Raw genomic sequence first — 19,566 nt, 5'->3', positions numbered from 1 at the left:
TTTCACACGCAGTTAATGAACAGCCTGTCTTTAACTCTGGAGTTATTTTAAGGATTAAAGAGTTAACTTAAAGACAGAAGAGTTAACTTTAGGTTTGCAAAGGCAAAGATTTGCAGCCCTCACCTGGATGAAATGTAATATGTATATTAGGGGTAATGCACATTAAAGGGCACCCAACCTAAGGCAAATTTAGCTAAGGTAAGTGCAGAGGTATGTCCATGCTGGATCCACATACCTCCTAGTGCTGTATTTTTCTATCCTCATTCCCACCATTCAATCACTCCTTGAAAATTGTGACTTTTTGCTAAAGTCAAATTTTGAGACAGGAGGGATGTTCCCTCCGATCACCCTCCCATGCACTCTCCTTAACCACTTGAGGACTGCGGTGTTAACCCCCCCCCCCCCCCCCCCCCAGTGACCAGGCCATTTTTACTTAATTGGGCCACTGCAGCTTTAAGGCAAAGCTGCAGGGCCGCACAACTCAGCTCACAAGTGATTCCCCCCTCCTTTCCCCCCCCACCAACAAAGCTCTCTGTTGGTGGGGTCTAATCGCCCCAACATTGTTTTTTTAAAATAAATATTTATGTCTTTTATTTTTAAATAAATTTTATTTTACTATTTTTTATTTTTATTTTACCCTCCCTCCTTCTCCCCTGCCGGCCAATCACGCGATCGGCTGTCATAGGCTTCTGCCTATGAGAGCAGATTGCTCTCTTGTCCCCCAGGGGGACAGCCGTGTCACACGGCTGTCCCCAGTACAGCGCTGCTGCAGATCGCAGCGCTGTACAAAGTAGTTAGACAGCAAAACCGCCGTCTAATAGTCTCCCGAGCGGCGATCGCCGCACGGAGAATGAAGGCGGGGCAGAGCTCCGCCCCCGAGCAGGAGATGTGCGTGCGATCTCCTGCTAGCCCCATAGAAGACCATTCACGCCAATGGGCGTGGAGTGGTCTTGGGGCTGCCACACTGCTCACCCCAATTGGCGTGGAGCAGTTGGCAAGAGGTTAAAGGGGTTCAGTGGAGTCCTACAATAAACAAAAACAGACACTTACCTGGGGCTTCTATCAGCCTCCTGTAGCTGTCATGTCCTGCGCCATCCTCCGATTCACTCATTCCCTGCCGCTGGTCCCAGTCTAATTACGCGTGTTACGTGTCTGCGGCTGCGCGGCCGTGCACATGCGTGTTCCCGCTCGCGTCTCTGGCTGCTTACTGCACAGGCGCAGTACAAGAAAACCTCATACTGCACCTGCGCAGTAAGCTCCCGGAGACACGAGCGGGAGCATGCATTATTCGTCTTTTAACACCTTTAGTTAGACTACTTTTACTTATATTACAAAATATTTAAAACCAGATGTTTAGCTGCAGAAAAGTTGATTGTCACAACAGTTACGGTAACATATGGATACGCTGCTTACAAAGTGGTAAAATGGCATATTTGGATATCTGCTTTCAATGAGCTTCAATACCTTATATATGGTTATATGTTCATTCATGGAAAATAAGTGTCTCAGTAGAAGGAAATAAAACTGATCTGAAGAAACAATACATTTAGTGTCATTTCATACTTCATCCATAGCGGAGAACATCCACAGAAATAGGATCGCCCCGCAATGATGTTTGTTTTTAATGTGATGCGACATGTACAGTGCAGTATGCACTGCATGTACTGCCCAGTAATGCAATCCATACACTGCATCAGCAAGTAATGCACTGCAGGCAATGGCCTCAATTCACTAAGATCATGCTGGAGATAATAAGGCAAGAGAAAACTTACCTCCACATAAGAGAGAGTTATCTTATCTCTTCATTCCTTAAGTTACCTCCTCTGTAGTTAAGTTACCTCCTCTGTAGTTATTTTACCTCCTCTGTAGTTAATTTACCTCCTCTGTAGTTATTTTCACATGCAGTTAATAAACAGCCTGTCTTTAACTCTGGAGTTATTTTAAGGATTGAAGAGTCAACTTAAAGACAGAAGAGTTAACTTTAGGTTTGCCTGAGGTAAAATGTTTCCTGAATACTACATGCCTTATCACCATGGTAACAACTCTAGAAGAGTTATTAAAGACAGGAGATAAGCTTAGTGAATTGAGGCCATTGTGTTGGTGCATCAGGGCTCGTTGCACAGCAAGGCAACCAATCTGAAAGGCCCCAATGACATACATGTGCAGCACATTTTGATGTGATTATATTGCCCATTGCCCCTTGAAGCAATAGACACAGTGTGAAAGGAGGCTTAGTGAAAAACAGTATAAATAAATCATTTTAGGTGAAACTTATGTGTTTGCATAAATCATTAGTTTAGCTATAACTGATATCTGAACACAACCCATTATACAGACATGTACCTGCATGGCCAGAAAACGTAAACCATCAGCGATTTGTAGAGATCAAAATATATTTTTAAATGTAATAGTATCCCTGTGGAATATATGCAGTTTCAAAAATTGAGAACTTGTCTGTCAAGGTAACCAAGTTATTCCCAGAAGATGCCATAATGTTCCAAAAAAAACTATTTACAATTAAAGGGCAATCCAGACAAAACATAAACTACTTCCTTTTAAAGTGTACCTCCACCTTCCAATATAAAAACTATTCCAGCTGATATACCTGCTGTGATTACGCTGATTTATCTCAGGTCACTGCTCAGTAGCTCTGAAGGTTCATTTTGAAAACTGCCTTGCTTTGCTCTCAGGTGTTAGTGAGATAAGTGTGCAGGATCCCTAAGCCTAAACTTGTGGTCCATGCGGATCTATTTGAACAGACCAATGTGAACGGATCCATTGGTTAACATTGGATCTGTTCTCAGCCATTCCTGTGAGTTCCATTGTGGTCCACTAAACCTTCCGTTTTTTTATGGCCAATGTGAACCAGGCCTAAGGCCTATTTCACAGGGGAGGCTGAACTGCACCTCCCATCTACTGATCATCAAGAACCTTTCAGTTGCAATGTAATGTTAGTTTTGTAACTCCATGCATGTCAGTTTTTCACATGTGGCGTGGTTACCCAGCAGCAAAGAACAGCCGCATGTGGTTGTGGCCACACTCAAATGTGACTCCATGAGACTGACGCCATTGCATAATCTGGAATTTAGGTGGATGTTATTGAGATGTGAAAGATGGCACCATTAGTTAAAACTCAACTTGCTGACATGTTCCTGGGAGATCAGGAAGTACTGATTATTGTTTTTTCTTTTATTCCTCCACCATCTGAATGGCTAAGATGAACACAGTGGTGTCTGCATGGAGTTTGGACATTCTCCCCATGTGGTGGTGGGTTTCTTCCATGTGCTCTGGTTTCCTCCTACATCCCCAAAACAAACAGATAAGTGAATTGGCTTCCCCCTTATTTGGCCCTAGACTACAATGGACATATGACTATGGTAGGGATTAGATTGTGAGCTCCCCTGAGGCACAGTGACAAGACTATACTCTGTACAGCAATGCAGGAGATGCTAGCACTTTATAAATACTCAAACTAATAATAAATAAATGGAAATGTCACATACAGTAGAAAGTAGTAAAATTGCAGGGTAGTGCAAGGCTGCTGTTGTTTCACATGCAAGGCTCAATTGTTTTTTTGTTTTTTTTATTTATGTGCTAAAAATATTAAAATACTATCAAAATAATATTTAGACACATGTAATGCTGGGAATACACAATGTGTTTTTTTTAGTCAATTTGCCGTTTAATCGATTTTCGATTCGTTTTTCCGCTTGATTTCCCGCTTGTTTCGCTTATAATTTCTTATCAATTTCCATTCACTTCTATGAGAAATCGAGAGGTAAAATGATCAAAAGTAATATCGGACATGTCAGAAATTATCTATCTATCTGCCGAAACAACGCATGGTGTATTCCCAGCATAAGTTATGCTGGATCCACACCATACAATTGTTTGGCAGATTTACCTGCCCGATCGATTATTTCCAGCAAGTCCGATCTGAGAATCGAACGATTTCATGACAGATTTCCATTCATTTCTACGGAAATCTTTCAGAAAATCGCTCAAAAAATCGTTCGATTCTCAGATCGGAAATATTCGGTCGGGCAGGTAAATCTGCCGAACAATTGTATGGTGTGGATTAAGCATTACAGTCCCAGTTGTATCCCACCCACTGTGTGTTGCTATGCTTGCTCTGGTACCTACCTTTGCACACATATGGATTGAATCATTACCATTTAAAAAAGCCTGCAGTGCCCTGCACTAATTAGTGAAGGATACTGCACCCTGCTGGATGTTGATTCATTCAACTAAAATAAGTCTTCTTTCAAGCAAGTGGCTGTGGTCACATATAGTACCTGCACTGCTCATTATACTGTATGGTTGCAATGACAGAGGGAAGCTTTTATTGTTGCTTTTGAATGTAATAAAAGAAAAGCATATGGTCACCCACCTAGCCATAGAGAGCGGAGGTAAGCAGCAGTGATGGGGGAATGTCTGGTGGCACAGTTAGCAGTAAAATGACAAATAAGGACCCTTATAAATTTACACCTGCCTTTGATGAATTTGTGAGGTAAGTGATTTACTTACCTTATGTAAAAACCTTAATATTATCATTACCCATGAGCTCCTAATAAGAGGCTTAGTTATTATTATTTATTGTATTTATAAAGTGCTAACATATTGTGCAGCGCTGGACAGTAAATACATACAATGATACAAAGGATGCCAAATGTAACAAGGTTATACAACTTAAGGTGGCCATACACTTATAGATTTGCAGCAGGTTTGACCATTAGATAGATTTCTGGCAGATGCCTGTCAAGCTGCACCAGACAGGAATCTATGTGATGTGCGCCACACTTCTTCAAGCATGAGGGGACTTTGCATTCTTTCAGGGATTGTGAGAGCAGGGTTGAGAGGATAGGGGCCAGCTGGGCAGCACAGGTTTTTAGGCACTGAGTTGTCACGCCGTCCGGGCCTGGAGCTTTTCTAGGGTTCAGTTTACTCAGAAGTTTCTGGACCACTCCCTCATCTACCGTTAGAGGGACGGAGGGGGCCCCATTAGCGTCCCACTATTGGCTAATGGGGCCCCCTCCGTCCCTCTAACGGTAGATGAGGGAGTGGTCCAGAAACTTCTGAGTAAACTGAACCCTAGAAAAGCTCCAGGCCCGGACGGCGTGACAACTCAGTGCCTAAAAACCTGTGCTGCCCAGCTGGCCCCTATCCTCTCAACCCTGCTCTCACAATCCCTGAAAGAATGCAAAGTCCCCTCATGCTTGAAGAAGTCTACCATAATCCCTGTTCCGAAGAAAGCAGGTGCTGCTGACCTCAATGACTTCAGACCCATTGCCCTAACCTCAAACATCATGAAGCTCTTTGAAAGGCTGGTCCTGTCACACGTGAAAGCCTCCACAGCTGTCCAAACTGACCCTCTCCAGTTTGCCTACAGAACCAACAGGTCAGTAGATGATGCTATCAACATCAGCCTGGAGCACATCCTGTCCCACCTGGACAAACCGGACTCTTATGCCAGAATCCTCCTCCTCGACTTCAGCTCCGCTTTCAATACCATCAGCCCCAACATCCTTTATGACAAGCTGATCCAACTCAACCTGCACCCCTCCATCTGCACATGGCTGAAAGACTTCCTCCCCAACAGAACCCAAGTGGTGAAGCTTGACTCCCTTTTCTCACGTGAGCAAACCACAAACACAGGTGCTCCCCAAGGCTGTGTCCTCTCCCCGATTTTGTTCTCCCTATATACAAACTCCTGCACATCACAGTCTGACTCACACCAGACACCATCATAGGCCTCATGGACAAGAGTGGCGAACAAGCCTACCACCAGGAAATAGAAAGGATCTGCAACTGGTGCAAGGCCAACAAGCTTGTCCTCAGTGCAGCTAAAACTGTTGAACTAACCATTGATTTTAGGAAGAAAAAACCTGTCCTCCCACCGGTGCTCATTGAGGGCTCTGAGGTCTCCAGGGTCCCCAGCGCTCGCCTCCTAGGCACCACCATCTCTAGTGATCTAAGGTGGGACGGCAACTCCTCCAGACTGCAAAAAAAGGCCCAACAACGGCTGTACTTTCTGCGCCAGCTAAAAAAGTTCGGCATGTCCCGCGCCCTTCTGACCCGTTTCTACTCCTCCACCATCGAGTCGGTACTCTGCTCCTCCATCATTGTTTGGTACCCCGGGGCTTCCACCAGGGACAAACACAAACTACAGAGAGTTATCAAATATGCAGAGAGGATCATCGGCACCTCCCTGCCACCCCTAGAGCTCCTGCACCACTCCAGGCTGCTGTCCAGAGCAACCAGGATTGCAAAAGATCACTCCCACCCTGGCAATCGCTACCTCAATCTTCTCCCACTGGGGCGCCGCCTCAGATCTATCTCCACCAAGACCTCCAGACACAGGGACTCTTTCTTCCCCCAAGCTGTCCAGGCCCTCAACTCAGCGTCCCTCTTCGCCATCCCTGTGACACGCTAACTGCTACCGGGGCTGCGTCGCATATTGCATAGTGGATGCTGTAAAACTGCTTGTTTTGGGCATTCGCCCAGTGTATTTTGTACTGTATTTTTGTACTCCTAAAATCCTGTAGTCTATGTGTAATTATATGTATGCTGTCAATCATAGTTATGTTCCTGTCCATGAAGGTTTGCTGCTCTGTAGTGCCAACAACAACAATTCCTTGTACGATCCTGTACTTGGCGAATAAAATCTATTCTGATTCTGATTCTGATTCTGACACTAGGAACAGATTTCCAATAGATTTCAGAATGAAATCTATTGGAAATAGATCTAAATGCATTATTGGACCTTTAGATCCAATGCAACTCTATGAGCCATCGATCTGCTACCAGCAGTAGATCGACCTAGATCTTCCATCCTGTCAGAGAGATCAAATCGATCGAAATCAGCCTAAAATCGATCGAATGGGGAATTTGATAAAATCGATTTCTGATTGATCAATCGATTCTATTGAATCGATCGATGGCTGAAATCGACCAGTGTATGGGCCCCTTAAGGCAAACAGGGTACAAGATTCATGATCATGCGATCTTGAGCTGGATAGGTTGGCCCAGTAATACAAGTACGAGGTGGTCATAGGAAAGTAACTCAATGATGGGGCACACAATCATGTGTAGACTACACTACGGAAGGGAGGACCCTGCCAGAGGCTTACAATCTAAGGGAGTTAGGCTTAATTTAATAAGAAAATTATATGTGTAGTATCCTGCACAGATGTAATAAGAGATAAAGAAGACAGGATATTCACCTTTAAAGGCCTGTTATCGAGAAAAACATCCTGCAGAGTGCGTGCAATCATAGTTTGTAATACATATTCAAGCTTGCCAAACTATCTATAAGATTCTCCTAGAGTTTCTCCGTGGATCTAAAGTGATGCCTTTATTAAGGAAATTATCTTCCCAAGATGTCAGCGTTTAAACTTGCACGCCTGCCAATGAGAAGGTGATTTCTTATCTTCAAACCACAGCCTACCGGACCGATATCATGATAACATGTATTATCTCATGCATACAAATCCACAGCGCTTGGTACTCAAATCGGCATCTGCAGTAACCCCACAGTGCTCAAAAGCATATTTCCACAGTGACCATCACCAGAAATAAATTGAGAAAGGTGACTTCTCCATCCAAGAATCACATAAACATTTATTAGAAGCTGAATCTACATCACATATACAATGACTTACTTCCAGGGTCCTTTTGACAGGGACCCTTAGTAGTTAAAAGCTTATAGTGTAACCCAGTACACATTTAAAATCCAAAAAAACGATCTCATATAAGTTGCCCAGTCTCCAGTTCCTACCGGTTTCGGCCTTGCGCCGTCATCAGGGAACACTGGAGACTGAGCTGTGGGCAAAATATATAAAGATTACCTTGTAATAACTCGATCGGGCCAAAACTATGAATAAATTCCAAATGTTTGTAGATGCGCATAAATTTGCAAGAAGCCTGAGTATAAAAAAGTTTTTTTCTACAAACCCAGCACCAACCACCTCAACAGTGGACACTAGTGTAAGCGGGCAGTACTTAAAAAGTGGTTTGAAGAATCGCTCTACATTCAACCCTCAGTTATCAAACAACCACTCTATTGAAACCTTTAAATCGCTGATTATTGGAGATATAGAACATATGCCAATTAAAACAAAGCGAACAAACAGAGACTTGGAGGTAGCTATGAAAGCACTAGCAACCAATAGAAATATAACAGTGAAACCTGCGGATAAAGGAGGGGGGCTGGTGATCATGGATACTCCAAAATACATTAATATGGTTAATGTGCTGTTGGAAGATAAGCAAACATATCAGGTTCTGAAAACAGACCCAGGGCCGAGATATCATCAGGAATTGACCTTACTGGTGAAAAAGGGAGTACAAAAAGGACTGATTATAGAGAAAGAGAGCAAATATCTGATTCCGTCCTTTGTAAGAACTCCTGTATTATATTGTTTGCCAAAAATCCATAAAAATCCAGAAAATCCCCCAGGCCGCCCTATTGTGAGTGGAATTAACTCAGTAACATCTCGTTTAGGACATTTTTTAGACACTTTTTTGCAGCCACTTGTTTTAAAAATTCCCACCTACCTCAGAGACTCTAAACACCTTATTGATATTTTGAACAATTTTGAATATACAGCACCGTATTTTTTGGTGACTGCAGATGTATCATCTTTATATACTGTGATTGATCAGCAGGCAGCACTTAAAGCAGTGGAATACTATTTAAGGGAAACTCCGGACTTAAATAACAGTATGGTGGGGTTCCTCATAGAGGCATTAGATTTTGCTATGAGTCATAACTATTTTGCTTTTAATGGTACTTTTTACAAACAGGTAAAGGGCGTGGCAATGGGGGCGAGGTATGCTCCCAGTCTAGCTAATCTGTTTGCGGCCAGATGGGAGGACATTTTTATCCATGGTGCACAACATGAAAACCTCTGTCTATGGAAAAGATTTATAAAAAAAAAAGCCCGATCGAGTTATTACAAGGTAATCTTTATATATTTTGCCCACAGCTCAGTCTCCAGTGTTCCCTGATGACGGCGCAAGGCCGAAACCGGTAGGAACTGGAGACTGGGCAACTTATATGAGATCGTTTTTTTGGATTTTAAATGTGTACTGGGTTACACTATAAGCTTTTAACTACTAAGGGTCCCTGTCAAAAGGACCCTGGAAGTAAGTCATTGTATATGTGATGTAGATTCAGCTTCTAATAAATGTTTATGTGATTCTTGGATGGAGAAGTGACCTTTCTCAATTTATTTCTGGTGATGGTCACTGTGGAAATATGCTTTTGAGCACTGTGGGGTTACTGCAGATGCCGATTTGAGTACCAAGCGCTGTGGATTTGTATGCATTTTTCTTGGAACCGATTGTGGATGTGGTTTATCCTGAGCAGCTGGTGGAACATACACATGAGATAAAGTTTGGATCAGCGCCTGTATATACTACAAAATACATGTATTATCTCATACTTAGTTTAATGAGATCTGCAATTATTTCTTGCATGGAATCTGTGTAACATTCCGAACAAATCAAGATAAGACAAACACAAATAGTTCATGTTTTGGAATTATTGGGACTGTACATTTTTTGTTGCCATGAGGTAGTTAGTCAGTTAGTCAACGTAGTAAGAAAAAACTGTCCTGCTTGAAGTTCTAAAGAGGAACTGTCACAAAAATCTTAAAATGTAAAATAGATACAAATAAGAAGTACGGCACATTTCTCCCAGAGTAAAATGAGCCACAAATTACTTTTCTTCTATGTTGCTGTCACTTACAGTAAGTAGTAGAAATCTGACATTACCGACAGGTTTTGGGTTAGTCCATCTCTTCGTGGGGGATTCTCAGCATGGCCTTTATTCTTTATAAAGACATTCCCTGAAAATGATTTATTAAAAGATGCTGGCCAGCCTCCCTGCTATACACTGTACACTATTTTGGCAAATGGACAGAGCAACTGCCATTCACTAAGTGCTTTTAAAAATAAAGAAAACTCTGAGAACCCCCTATGAGAAGATGGGCTAGTCCAAAATCTGTCAGTAATGTCAGATTTCGACTACTTACTGTAAGTGACAGCAACATTTATGGCTCATTTTACTCTGGAAGAAATGTACTTCTTATTTGTATGTGTTTTAAATTTTAAGATTTTCACGACAGTTCCTCTTAAGGAAGGCTAGATTGAATGAAGATGAAACTGTAGTATCTGCAGCAATAATTTCTCTGTAGAAACCACAAGTAAAATAATATTTTCAGACTCATAACTGAAATGAATCTCAGGCTAATTCTAGACACCAGCAGGCCTGCATGCCTGAAATGCCATACTGATTTAGAGCTGGTCCACACTAGACACAGTTGCAGGACGGACACTGCAGTCCGGATCAGGGGAAGATTAGGGGAAGTACCCACCGTACTGCAAACTGATGAAAGTGCATCAGTTTTGCATCAGTTTCCGTTCAGGTTTTTCCCTGACAGAAAACGTCTCCATCATTAGGAAGGAGTGGGAGGATTTTTTTAGGCCAATCATAAAGCTCAGGCTATCCGTTTTAACATCCGTTTTTTGCCTGTGGAGCTGGAGATGCGTTTTCTCATTGCTTTCACTACCCCCTGCGTGTATCCGTGGTCCTGATCCGTTGCGTGAAAATGCAGCAGATCCGGACCTTCCGTTCAGGTTTTGAAAACGGATCCCCGCAAACGCAGACGGATTCGTTTTTTACTTGGGTGAGGCTGGCTGCTATTTTCAACATTAGTATCCGGGACTCCGTTTTTCATCAGGTTTGAAAAACGCAGCCACGGATACGTTTCCGGACCTAGTGTGGACCAGCTCTTAAACAAAAATGATTTTTTTTATTCATAGAAGGATGTTCTGCAAATGTCAGGAAGGTCTAGAGACTACTCAACATAGATAAATCATACAGAAGGAAAACATTTTTTTCACTAGACCTAAACCAAATCATTCTGACCACATCATAAAAACTTAAGTAGAGAAAACAGAATATTCCTAAAACCCAGCTCACTGAAGCATAAACAGGCAGCATAGGAAACATCTAATGCAGGCCCTGCACATGTTGTTTGGGCAGCAGTGGGCAGGTCTAGCCACATGTAATAGTCTTGGCTTGTCCATGATGGCCAGTGGCTCCAGTTTGGATACCAGCAACTTCAGAAGCGAAGAAAGACCTCATGGACAACCAGTCCAAGATAAAACAGTAGCTGGAGCTTCCAGAACATGACCTCATGTGTTGACCTGCCCTGCTGCATTCTTATCGGAAAGGTGTTCAGCACAGTTAGGAGGTGATGAATAACAAATGCATTCAGCATAACCGCAGGCCATGAAGATCACATCAACCCACCCTATTACAACCCCTAAAAAACAACCTGCCCACTGAAAACATTAAAATATGGTTCTTTTTTGAGAGTATACCAATGCACTGCCAAGACTAGTTGAGGCTCATACTACAAGAAAAAATTATTATATGCATATTTTTTTAACAATTAAAATTGTATTGAATTCAAAGGTTTAAATAAACAAACAAACAAACAAACAAACAAACATCAACACATAGGTAGATCTTAAGATAAGATGCACAGTGCACCCAAGATTGGTAACCATAAGCAGGTAGTATTTTGTAGTGTTTTACATATTACATTCATTCGTAGCTATTTAAAAAAAGAAACATGTATTTAGATATTATACTCTATTACATGTGCATCAAAACGAGATCATGAGCAGATGCTTGTACTACATATGTACGGTAAATCATATACATATGTGATAGTAAGCACAAAGGATTATTTTCCTAAGAGCCAAAACCAAACTTGGCTGATGCTATAATATCTGGCAATATGAGTTGACCGTCACATTTTCTCCTGTTACATAAATTAATCTACACCATACAAATGTCACTGGGACTCATACAAGTGATTGTGCATAAGAAGAATTATAAGAAGGATGTAAGAAAGAGGGAATGATAGAAAATGATGGTATTCGAGAAAGAGAAGAACAAATGGAGAAGGAAAGAAAACTCCAGCTAAAGCCGGCCCCGTCACCTTTGTCCCCCTCTGTCCCTCACAGCCTTTCAGAACACCACACAGTGGTGTTTAATTAGATTAGCACCAAAGGGTTTATACATCAATAATAATAATAATAATAATAAAAAGGGTTAATAGCATCAACACAATTTTTCTGGGCAGTCCCTACTTACGCTGGGAATGCACGGTTCGTTTCTGCCGTGCGTTTCTCCTCTCGATCATTTTTGCCGCTCGATTCTGCAGTCGATTTTCTTATCTTCCGCTCGTTTTTCTTATCTTTTTCCATTCACTTCTATCAGAAATTGAGCGGCGACAGGATCGAAAGGGAGATCGGACATGTCGGAAATGAGCTATCGAACCATCTAATCATTTTAAAAACGAACCGTGTATTCCCAGCATAAGGCATGTGAGCTTCAAAGGGGATTTCTTAATACTCTGGTCTCATCCATGACTCCTTGGGAGGGAGTACAGTGGCATTACATTAAACTATGATTTCCCTTCTGGCATAATAGTATAGTAACTTGACAGGTATTTGAGTGTGATGATTAGATAGCAGGTCATCCAATATTAGAACTCTTGCCAAAATTATTGAATAAATGTACATCTGCAAAATATGCGCATGTAGACTCCTACCTCTGTATGACAATTTTGACAATATTGGTTGTTTGATGGATGCATATTGTACAATAAAAGTAAATTGTACTCTGTGTAAAATATTGAGCGGAATCTGTCTATCTTTGACCAATTTCAGCAACTTAACTCTTTCAGAACTTAATTCCAGTTAAAAGTCTTAGAATTTAATTGCCATTTCTTTCATATTTGGGGTTCTGCTGAGGCGGTGTTAAATGTATTGAAATATGAGCTCACATAAATGAGGCCAATTGCCATTTAAAAATGACGCCTGCTTTTATTGAGTATACTCCTCCAGGCATCCGCTAGTTTGATGCAAGTACTTGAGAGACATTCTGTTCTTGTTTTTTTCCACAGCTCTGTTTAAATTTTGAGAATAAAATTAAAAATGGGGATGTTTATAATGCCGAAAGGGTTTGGTTATAGAATATAGACAGGTCAACCTACAACCCAAAACTATTTCCTTGTATCAACCAACTTCAGGTTTTTGATAGTGTGTTATTTACCTACTCAAATGTACAGCATGCTTTATTAGTATGGGGGCAGAATGACTGACAAATATCTGTGTGGAGTGTGTATGTTCTTCCTTTGTTTGCATGGGTTTCCTCCTACATCCCAAAAACACACTAATAGGTTAATTGGTTCCTCCCATAGGCCCCCAAAAATACCATGAATTAAAAGTAAGAACATATAACCGAGTACAGCAAGGATTAAATTGTGAGCTTTTCTGAAGGCCAGTTGACTATGTATTCTATGTAAAATGCTGTGGAAATAACAACTGCTACTTTCCACCCCTCCCAATTCTCCTCCCCTCCTCCCACTACCATTATTACCACTGTTCCAGGTGTGCCGCCAATGCTGACCTCTTCTCCTTTCTAATGCTGGAGCCCTGGCAAAAGTATCTTTGAAGCGCCTGCTGGGGCTTCTCATTCATCCATTGGTCAACTAGTGAATGAACGGTAGCCCCGGCAGGAGCTTCGAAGGCAGGCTAGCAAAAAAGGGCGCACAGGGATAGTGGACAAAAAGGGCGCCGCCATAGACTGCAATGCAAAATATCGGCTATTCGGCGCCCGACAGGAAAAAAGGGCGCCCGAAAAATAGCGTTTTACAGGGATCGTGTTAACAAAAGGCTCCGTTTACAGGATAAAGTTTATAACAAATATCGTTTACAAGTTCGTTTTGACTTTGTATTATACTTATTTTTTCGTTTGTAAATTTTGCTTATATGAGTTTTAACTAGTTTTTTCGTTTTAAAATTACGCTTACAAACCTATTACAACTAAAATTTCGTTTACACTTCTTTTTGCATTTAAAATTCGTTTTCATATGTATAATGCTTAAATAACGTTTCTCAACCTGATTGTATTAGAAATACATCGCTTTTGGTATTAACTTTGTTTTTACACTTATAATGCGTTGATTATAGTTACTAAAATATCGCTTTAAATATTACTGTTATTTTAAGATTTCTAATGCATAAGTGATTTTAAGGTTATCTATTGTATTGTATGTGTATATATATTATATATACCTTTTTCTACTTCTAATATTATTAATGTATACGTGATTTTAAGGCTACCTATTCCATGACAAATATATAAATTATTTTATTCATGTTATTTGGAGTGAAGTATTTTAAGGATTAAATATATTATTGTTTATATGTGTTTAGCGTGTTTGTGCAGTGGGGATGGTTAGGTTTAGGCATTACTAGGGGGTCTAGGGGTTAGGGATAGGTACAGGGAGGGTTAGGTATAGTTACAGTGCAATATACACACCAACAGGGGGGTGGTTAGTTTTAGGCACCACCAGGGGGGGTCTTAGGTTTAGGCACCACCAGAGGGGTCTTAGGTTTAGGCACCACCAGGGGGGGTCTTAGGTTTAGGCACCACCAGGGGGGTCTTAGGTTTAGGCACCACCAGGGGGGTCTTAGGTTTAGGCACCAACAGGGGGGTCTTAGGTTTAGGCACCACCAGGGGGGTCTTAGGTTTAGGCACCACCAGGGGGGTCTTAGGTTTAGGCACCACCAGGGGGGTCTAGGGGTTAGGGATAGGTACAGGGAGGGCTCTGTGTGAGAGTAAGGTTAGGTATAGTTATAGTACAATATATGTCATATATACAATTAAATTATGTGTATTTACACAAAAGGGGGGTCTAGGTGAGAGGGATAGGGATAAGGAGATATATCTGTGACCCTAAAGTTAGGTATAATTGTAGTAAAATACCTGTAAAACCTACCATTCTAATACTATGCTTAATACACGTGTAAATAGCGGGTTTTTTCTATAGACGCTATTTGACGTTTTATTTCAGAATTCGTTTACTGTTATAGACGGTATTTTGCCATTTCATTTCCGTTTATTTAACCTATTTAGCACTAAATTATCGTTTATAACATATTAAACGAAAATATGGTTTTGCATTCAAACGTACAATTTCGGCTACACCCCGCGCCCTTTTTTCCACGCGCCCTTTTTTGATAGACGCCTTCGAAGGTGCCCCCTGAAATCCAAAACCGCTGGTGTATAGTGAGTGAGCCTCTAGCTAATACATTTTACAGAGCGACACCAAATCAACATGCCGACAGATGTTTTGGTCTTTCTTCATCAGTGCATTTCCTAGTGGTTCTGGGTCACCTTGAGTTATGTGGATATTCTGTAGTCTCTATACGTGTGTGTGAGACTGCGACTTTGTATAGCCGGCCCCCATGTTTTCAGGCTCATCCCTGGCTCAAAAGTTGCCAACTATGCCTATGTTCAGTGCTACAGAGAAGCCTGAGACTTTGGTGGCTTCTTTTGTGGAGATGAGTGGAAAAGGTAAGCACTGAGCTGTCACTAGCTAGTGTAGATTGATGGCACTTGCATCTGCTGGCATTCCTCAGTCCAGTAACACACTCCTGGCTTCATTATGTTAACCTCTCCCATTTTCCATTGACTGAGAATCTTGGGGCAAAATCCTGCATAGCTGAGATGAACACTGGATGAGCTGAAGAGTGTTGGGGCACATGGGTAATGTCACCATGCTTCAGTCAGGAAAAGTTTGAAGGCATAGACCATTATGGTAAGTCCATTTAAATATCCACTGACCTAGAAATGTAGCCACTGAAAACCTCCAGCCAGAGGTCAATTAACGGTCTGCAAGCAAATTGGTCAGCAACTAATGGCTTTGTTAGGCTGAAAGGGCAACTGAAGTGAGAAGAATATGGAGGCTGACATATTGATTTCTGTTTAACCCTTTGGGGACCAGCTGCCTAACTCCCCCTTAAAGACCAGGCCATTTTAAATGGGGGGCGCATTTGGGGTGGTCAGGCAGCCGGATCCCTGGTAGGGCTAGCTAGGCATGGTGTCCCCAGTGTGGACCGGTGTCTCCCGAAATGCCAGCAGCCTTTGCTCACCTCCCAGGCACCAGCGATGAGCAGCTCTAGGCCCCTCTGCTCTGGATGGCATCCCCGCTCACACTGCCGTTAAGTTCTGGATTACAGCTTGAGGATGTCGTCAAGCCGGGACCCGACACTTACGTCAGAGCGAGGGGAGATGCCGGCTAATGATGATCGCTGGGGAATCGTCAGGAAGGTGAGTGGATCCTCTTCTTCCCCTCCTACCGCCGCTGCTCTGACAGTGATCACTACGACCCACCGGTGATCATAGTGATCACGTGATCAGGCGCCAATTGCGATGGCTCCTGATCACTGAGGGGAGATGTCAGCTGTCATATGACAACTTAATCTCCCCTCTCGGGTGTGCATGATCGAGACGGGAGCGGAAACGGCAGGTGACGTAAATACTACGCCGCATCAGCCTATGGCAGCCACTAGTGTGGCGTGGGATTTACCTACAGCGGTCCCCAAAAGGTTAAACAACACCAGTTGCCTGGCAGCCCTGCTGTTCTGTTTGGCTGAAGTAGTGTCTCAATAACACCAGAAACAAGCATGCAGCTATTCGTGTCAGATCTGACAATAAGGTCAGCGACTCCAGATTACACCCTGCTACATGCTTGTTCAGGGTCTATGGCTAGAGTATTAGAGGCAGAGGATCAGCAGGATAGCCAGGCAGCTGATATTGGAAATAAATATGGCAGCCTTCATATACCTCTTGCTTCAGTTTTCCTTTACGTTTTTTTTTCCTGGGGTTACTAGATAATAATAGGTTGGGGTGATTTTCTGCTCGTCATCACTTACTATTATGATCAGTACCTAAAAATCTAAATTCCAATTTCTGTGTAGCGTGTTTAACAAACAGCCATGTTTGCAATTCTTGAAACGTGGTTTATCTACACTGGTCACCGTCACAGGGCTGAATGTTGCTGTGTGTTATATGGGCAGGGGATTTACCTAAGCTGTCACAAAGCCTGTATTCCTATAGTAACATGAGAGGCACAATGCAGACACAAGGAGTGGATGTAGAGGTATGTCAAAGCTCTTTTGCAGGGCTTGTAACACAACACTGCTGTTTGATGTTTTACTGCCTACAGGTTCACTTTAACACAGCTAACCTTTAGCTGACCATGTTATGCTTGTGTGTGCCCAAACCTGTGCATATGGGTGTACACCATTAAGTGGCGCCTAATGTTCTAATTTCTGTTTATGGTAGATTTGGTGGTTTAGTATCAAGTAAGAGCCTCAGCCCTAACATTTATTCTAGTTACACTTTGCCTGCAGCAAAGATCACTCAGTAAAGCTTTCAAGTTACAGTTGAAGTGAGCTCTGTATTTCATTCTGTATAAACATACAGTATAATACACTTATACTGTGTTCACATAGAGGCTCTGTGCTTTTTTTATCAGCCAGTGATCTCTTTCAGCACTGAGCTGTAGCATAAAATTACATTAAAACACCATATATCTCAAGGTTCTTTTATGAGCTGCAATACTGATATAGGTCGTGTAAACAGGACCCAGGGCTTTTCACGAAACTTACTCAACTAGTTTGTGAACTTATTTGCCTTAACCTTTTAAAATACTAAGAGTGTCATGTACTTTGCTCAGAAGCCTGCAGAAATAGAAGCTCTTTGTTAATAGTGGGTTTTAGTACAACCAGTTTCTACTTGGTTCAGAAGGCAGGAAAAATAAGTGACTCTAGAGTGACTAGAGGCCCCCACATAGTATTTCAGTGACCACTTGGGACAGTGAGTTGAACAGCGGACAAAGCACAGAGGAAGCACTGTGGAAGTTAACCAGCTATCTGGCACAAGGCCCGATCCCCTCTACTCCACTAAGGATAACAGTGCTGGACTCACTGTCAGTAGCACTAGTGTGCAAATGAACAATGTGGCTGTTATTACACACTGACAAGAAGGAAAGCTGTGACAAAGAGTGCATACGTGATTTCTCTGAGATCACTCAGGGCATAGCTGACTGAAATTGGAACTGATCCACGAAATACCTCAGCATGAAGGACTAACGTGTTGCCTGCAGTATGCCAAACAAATAACTCAAATAACATACTTACATAGTTGCCGCGGAAAGACACGAGTGTGTTACATTTACACTTAAACGTCATTGTACGATGAGATTTATAGCATAGGGGCTGATTCACACGAAGAAATGTGGGCTTCATGACAGATGTGTGCTGACATGCAGTGCGGCCACTGTGCTATACAGAGCCATTTTTAGCTGATAGAACTGATGTATTGCGGCCATTGTGAATAGACAAAGAGGAAGGGTTAAAGGGTGCAAATGTTAAAAGAATCCTAAGTTATCTCCTTATGAATAATGCAGTGATGTTTGATTTTGCCCTTCATAAGATCTGAGTTTCCTGGTTTACATATCTGTGCATGTACATCAGCATTGCTGTGGTGCTGCCTTGGAAACTCCCCACGGCTACTCATAACTGTGTGTGTGTCAAAATAACTTACACATCTGTGCCCACAAGCACATGTCTGGTGGCCATAGGTCTCACAGTCGTTAAAGCGGAGACAGTGGTGTAGCTAGAGAGCTTTGGGCCCCAATGCAAATTTTACACTGGCACCTTCCTCTTCTTTCTTTCAAAGATAACCACTATGGAAGGGAGCAAAAGGAATGGTGCGGAAAGTCAAATAGCTAAAGGTGGGCAGGAGATTGGTTGGCAGAAGATTCATATTAGCAAGGTTCGGAAATGGATCAGGTAGTCATACAGGAAAAGGTAGATAACAGGGCAGGTAGTCAGACAGGAAGTCGGCACACAGAGAGCCACACAGGAGTAAACTTGGCACTAGACTACTAAGATCTTTGGGTACATAAGCATGGATGCATTTATGAATTCTTATGCATATTAATGGTGACATGCAATGGCATTTGACACCATGTTCCATGCAGTGGCGCACATGAACATGGCTGTACATATGGAATAGTGTTTCAACACAACACACAAACTCAATTGTGCACATCCGATTGTACCTACCCTGCAGATGTGAATATTCCTGACACTGATCTTAAATCACAGACATCTTGTCAGTGCGCCACAAAGTTCAGTGATATGCAGCCCACTTTAAACCAAATCACCAATTTTGATGGGAATCTATATACACTTCTTCATCTGTAAAATTGTGAACTATTAATGCATACCTTATACAGAATTACATTTATGAATAGTATTATTATTATTATTATTTAGTATTAATATAGCGCCCACATAGTCCGCAGAGCTGTACAGAGTATATATAGTCTTGTCACTAACTGTCCCTCAGAGGGGCTCACAATCTAGTCCCTACCATAGTCATATGTCTATGTATGTATTGTGCAGTGCATGTATTGTAGTCTAGTTCCAATTTAGGGGGGGGGAGGCCAATTAACGTATCTGTATGTTTTTGGGATGTGGGAGGAAACCGGAGTGCCCGGAGGAAACCCACGTAGACAAGGGGAGAACATACAAACTCCTTGCAGATGTTGACCTGGCTGGGATTCGAACCAGGGACCCAGCGCTGCAAGGCGAGAGCGCTAACCACTACGCCAGCGTGCTTTT

Source organism: Hyperolius riggenbachi, chromosome 4 (assembly GCF_040937935.1).
Source record: "Hyperolius riggenbachi isolate aHypRig1 chromosome 4, aHypRig1.pri, whole genome shotgun sequence".
Classification (NCBI taxonomy): domain Eukaryota; kingdom Metazoa; phylum Chordata; class Amphibia; order Anura; family Hyperoliidae; genus Hyperolius; species Hyperolius riggenbachi.
This window is presented reverse-complemented; position numbering follows the sequence as displayed.